Raw genomic sequence first — 6,000 nt, forward strand, 5'->3', positions numbered from 1 at the left:
TTGAATTAAATTATTGTTACCATTACATAAAACATGTCTACAGTTCTAGGCAGTGCTATGAAGTCCCTGGGAACAGAATCTGCAACCTCTCCTCATAAGCTTCACACCAAATTCTGCTTTGGCAAATGATGTGGAAGCAAAATTGAATAAACACAAACATCATTAAAAGTTCATGTGTTCCAGTTAAACAACCCTTTGGTTAGACTCTCATTTCCTTAATGGCTTTGCAGCCGTATTTCACCCCTGTATTAAGTCACAAATCATTGGCAACCAACATGGTTTCTTTTGCCTTGTTTTCTTCAGAGATAAGTGAGAATATGACTTTGCCTTGATAGGATTTATTTGCCTTACAGCAAAGGCTGCACCCCTTCAAGCCCAACTCATTAGGGAGTGTGTTTTGGGGAAGGGGGGGACAAGAAGTGAAGGTCACTAGAGGTTAATTCCAATCGCAGTGCCTCCTTGAAGCAGCATGACAGCATGTCTCCTCTGCTCACAGATTGGATGAGTTCTTGGTGATCAGGCTGGCCTGATTACAGCGCGTGGAAGATTGAGTATCTCGCTCATACACAATACATTTTCTTCCTTCTGCTTCTCCTGCATATTTATTGTGTTCATTATTTAGAGGATTTGCACTGTGTGTGCACATTTGTTTATTGTATTGTAAGTTTATTCAGGATAGTAATAGTTACAAATGCTAAAGGGTGGTATTATGTCTTCCACAACAAAGGCAATTCCAATAAACTGAATTCTAAACCTAATTTGGATGTTTTGACAGTTTCACTGTTTTATGTGATTTATTATGTCAGATGTCTGGCAGGGTTGATATGTGATGGTGCTGCCCTTGTTCTTGCCGTTGTCTTTTATTGTTTTCATTAGCACAAGCTGCCGCTTTATGACTTATCAGTACTACACCTTGATCTTGAAGGAAGCAAAGAGAGCAAATGGGATGAATGAAAGAAAATCAGAAGAGATGAGGGCGAGACAATGGAATGACCACAGAGTGGTGAAGACATAACAGCAAAGAAAGAACGAAAGAAAGAATGTGAAAAAGAGAGAAAGACTGAGACAATGAAAAATAAGAATGAAAGGAAGAAAAAAGAAAACAAAGACGGGTAAGAAAGAGTGAGATGTGGGCCATTCATAAGCAGAGTTCTCCAAGGGATCTCGGGCCAGCACACCTGCTACTATTCACTTCAGAGGAAATAGACACTCTGTGGAAGAGAGGCTCTTGGCCTCGGGACAAAACCGCTGCAGCGCCAAATTAGAAACAGGAAGGACTGTGGGTAAGGCTCAGATTAAAAACGCACTCTCCACATGGACTCAATATACTGCAGCCCTGATCCTGCTCTGGAAACCCAAAACCCAACAGCACTATTTTATGTCCCAGTCAACAGAACGCCCGCAGTTTGCACAGTGACAGTACAGAGATTCAGTCCAATGTCAACCCCCGAATGTTGGTAAACTGTGGCCCTCTAAATGCTGCCCATTCTAATGAGGAAAATAAGTTTCTAAGTATACTTAATCAATTTCCGCTGTGACAGCTGTGGATTCTTAATAATAGTGCATCACAACTGCATTTTCACCAAGAGGACAAAGCAGCCCTGAACAGGCGACTGTATGCTTTATGTGAGTCCAGTGGTGAGGAAGTTATGTGGATGTCAAAGAAAACCAGAGTGTGCCTGAGCCTTCCTTTTCTCTCGCATTGGCCTCTTTCTGGTCTACACCATCTATCAGCACCAGAACCAGATGAATGTCACGCACACACTAAAAGGGAGGACACAGCTCTGAGTTTCCCACAGACTACCATTAGAGCAGTTAATGTTGTCAACAGGCAGCTAGCAAGAACTAATGATCCATAACACACTCTATAAAGGAGTGAAACTAGCAAGAGGTCTGTGAATGTAACAGAAAAGGAAATGAATATTGATATATGCCTGCTGCCTTCCTCTTGTGACCCTTGACCTGTAACGGGTTTCTCCTCTGCTGATGGGAGCTGTAAGGCATTTCCTGCCCGTTCACGTACATACACATTCAACCTGAGGGGAAAAAAAGAGCAAAAAAAATGGTTGGTTGAAAAAAAACATCACTTCTTACGGCCCAGGATAAAGGAAAAAAGTATGCACTCATTCTCATACAATATTTCCATTTACTCATGGGCCTGTCCAAGTAGTGCGTTCCCCTCAATCTATCATTTTCACTGCGGTCACTGATGGTAGAAAGGCCTACTGTAATTATTCTTACAGATATTGAGGACATCTAGAGGTTGTTTCTCCTCACTGGAAAACAGAACTACTCCTTTCTCATAAAGGTCAAGTTTTCATTACGTAAAGCTCAGTAAGGACGCACAGAAGGACTCTTGAGTAATTGAATACACAGACACAAGGAAGCAACAAAAGGACATATTTGTGTCTTAGAGAAGATGGAAGCGAAGGAGAAAGAAATCACAATAATCCAGCATTGGGACTGAATCCATGTTCCATCTACCACTGTCCTCTTCCTCCCCTGTCTGTTTGATTTGCCTCTGCAAAGCCTTTGCCTCACGGAGGAGTTCATCACTAAAACTATGAAGGGCCGCATTCACCGCAGGTCTGCTGATTGAAGTTTGGGCCAGGCATGCTGATGGATGTACACACATAAACTCACATGCATACACGCATTATGCCAGACGGGGAGTGTGCGACTCCAAGAGGAAAACCTGCCATGACATCACTCAGGGGAGTGCAGGTGCAGGACAGGAAGTGACTCACAGGAAGCTTGGTGAGGCAGACTTTGCCATGCCACTGACAGGCTGTGGGAGAGCAGGCTGAAGGAGTGTGAGTTACACCTCGCAGCTGAGCTAGCTGGGGCCCTCAGGTTGTGGACTTTACATAAACAAGCTTCTCTCATCTCCCTGTGCAATCAGGTTGATGAAGCCCCCTTTCAAAATAACTGATGGGTATGGAAAATGATTTTTCCCACGTACCACTGTAAAATTTAAATATGTTACAAAACAATACATACTATTTTTCACTTTGCTTTTACAGAGTTGGCTTTTGCGAACACAGCATCTGATCAGTGGGTTCTAACGGATAGAGAATATTATTGTATACTATTATACTTTTTGTATACAATTCCTACACTGCATATTATATATAACATCGATGTGAATACAATACAGCACATGCTCAAGGGCTGGAGATTGTACAATATGTATACAGGTTGGACAATCTTCAAAATAAGTGTTTTCAAGCCTTTCATCTTAACATTTTCCAACCTACAACCTCTTCAGTACAGATATGTGTGAGATGTACTGTGTGGATGGATGGATGGATGGATGGATGGATGGATGGAGGAGATGGTGCGTGTGTCCTTGACAATGGCAGTCCAGTGGTTTATACAAAGCTTATTACACTAATGAGAAAAGTGTGGGGAATAGATTTGTCCCATACCACCCAGGGAAAGAGAGCCTGTTTCCCCTGGTGCACTGCATCTGGAAGCAGCCTCCTGGTAATCTGCTCTAAGTACAAAAGGTTCAGCACCAGCTTGTTCTCATAGACCACCAAGTGCGGCCCCGAACTCCATAACAGGTCTCCTTTCATAGCTGGGGATCAACTGATGCTTGGTGGACTGGGTTCCAGGCCTGGAGCTCCACAAGGTGCTGCATCGACACTTTGCAACTCATGACAATGATAGTAGTGTTAGTATTCTGTAATCCTAAACTGTGGAGACATGTTCTTCATAAAGAAGTCAAACCTTCCTTATCTTTCTTACCTCCATTGCGACTGGCATACAGTGGGAGATAGGAGGCTTTGCGGTATCAACCAGACAGCGTTGCAGATGGGTTGTTGCCATCTACTGTCAGATAAAAGTTAATATAAGCTCATCTCATCAGATGTAGTGATCAACATCTAGGCCATCTAGGTATATATACGTGTGTGCGTGTGTGCGTGTGTGTGTGTGTGTGTGTGTGTGTGTGTGTGTGTGTGTGTGTGTACACTACTGCTCAAAAGTTTGGGGTCACCAACCACAAAAGTTTGATTTGGTACAGTCAAATGGCTGAGAGGACTACAAATAGATTAATAGTTAGTTTGTATGGAGGGTTTGCAAAAAAAGCTATATTTTGTACATGGACAACAAACCGCTGTATAATGATTCAACCAGACTGACAATTGAAAGGGCAGAAAGATACAAAGATACTTCTGAGCAACAGTTAAATAAGAATATAAGAAATCACCAGCCATTGGTCAAAGAAACTGGAAACTTTGTATCAATATCTGGGCAGATTTAAATAGAAACAGGTTCCTGTTTCATTGTCAAGTGCACAGTAATGCCTCTTACAAGCTGAAATTAACAGGCATGTTGCTAAGCTGTTCGTTAGTCTACGGTTAGCACTATTAGAAATGGATCATTGAATATAAGCTGAACATACTATGGACTGACCCATCACAGTTTGAACATGTTAAGTCTAACCACTGAGTAGACTGCAGGGCCCAAAGAAAAACAGGTTCCCAAAATATTTAGAGCCCATTGTGGTTTAATAATGATCTATGGTAACTTGGCTTTTCTGGACTTGAAAACAAATTCATAAACGAAAGGTATTTGGGGGGGGGGTTGTTACAACAGTATTCCCTTTTTTCATACAGCACTGTTGGAACCTTGACTAAGTTTTAATCATTTAATTATTCTTCTTTTGGGGCCAAAACTAATTCAAATGTTAATAATACTTTTGGTGTCTGAATTACACAGATTCCTTCTATGTTAAAATAGCCATTACTGAAGGAGAGAATAAAAACATCAATATAATAGGAGACCTAAAACGTTTGAGTGAAGGTTAAAGGGGCACGGAGGACGATCATGCTTACACAAAAAAAGGACGTTGCTTTCGCAGGGGACCATTGGACTGCTGTATATGCTGACTGACATGCGATGTTTAGATAGCTTAAGTAGCTTTAGTGTACCTGTTCCCTGAAAACATGGACATCATGTATCAAGTTATCCCACAATGATCAAGCAGCCATGTGAGTGATCTCTCTCCTCATTTAATAACATGAACAGTGTCTCCATTTTCTTCCTAATCATTCACAGCGTTGTCCATATCTTGCCCATTTCAGTTGTATTTTAATGCGTTTACTGACATTTAAATGCAGATAGAAATGTAACAAACCAACCTACATCAAATGCGTGTAACAGAATAACCTGGGGTATCTAACAGACTAACTAACTTGTGTGGTGTGTGTGGTTTGTGTCTTTAAATTTTGCTAAATTTTGACTGCTTTCTGAGTGTTTTCCTACTTTTAGACTAGTCAACTAGTTTAAATTAAAAATTTGTTTAATCAACAGAAAACTGAGTCGCCAGGAACATCCCTATTCTACATTTAAATATCGATTATTACAAGCTTCAGTCTTGAGAAGAAAAAAAGCTATTCGTCACGATTAATCACAGCAAACTGTGCGATAAATTAGTAAATATATATAATATATATATATGTGTGTGTCTACTATCTGTCATCAAACATAGTTATGAGCTTATTATTCATTGCTAGCTCTGAATGAGAACATTGCTGATTTGAAGTCGTATGCGTGGTAATGCATGTGATTTACTGTGCCTAAGATTGACATTTATTTAACAGGCAGGCTGGGGGATGTCATGTAGCTGCCTTTGATTGATCTCTTCACTTCCTGCTACAAAGATGGAGGCCGCTCCCGTAACCACACAGCCCCTTTCAAGCTTGGGGTGTAGGAGACGCCCTTCAGCAACGTTCCAGAATCAAATCGGGTTCACCCTTCCCCCCAAACCTAACTGTAACCATCAGAGGAGTAAACACGACACTGACCTTAGATCAGTGTCTAGAGGCAAATCCATCCTCAAGCCTGTTTTAGAAGCCCATATGTGGTCCATATGGAACTCCTTCCTGTACCCTCTGTGGAAAGTGCAAGGTACACATCCTCCAGTCCATTCCTATTTGATCACAGAATAACTGTTGAAAATATAAGGAAAAGGAAATCAACTTACCTTACCCT

General features: G+C 41.3%; 1 long non-coding RNA gene across 1 annotated transcript in view; it reads left to right on the forward strand.

Moving 5' to 3' along the window:
• LOC127368301 (uncharacterized) overlaps positions 1-5,780 on the forward strand; it is a 20,049-nt gene extending 14,269 nt beyond the window's left edge. The window contains exon 4 of the long non-coding RNA XR_007885611.1: positions 5,610-5,780. This is a non-coding gene — a long non-coding RNA (uncharacterized LOC127368301). The remainder of the gene's footprint in view (positions 1-5,609) is intronic.
• Positions 5,781-6,000: the final 220 nt, after the last annotated feature.

This window comes from Dicentrarchus labrax, unplaced genomic scaffold, assembly GCF_905237075.1.
Source record: "Dicentrarchus labrax unplaced genomic scaffold, dlabrax2021, whole genome shotgun sequence".
Classification (NCBI taxonomy): domain Eukaryota; kingdom Metazoa; phylum Chordata; class Actinopteri; family Moronidae; genus Dicentrarchus; species Dicentrarchus labrax.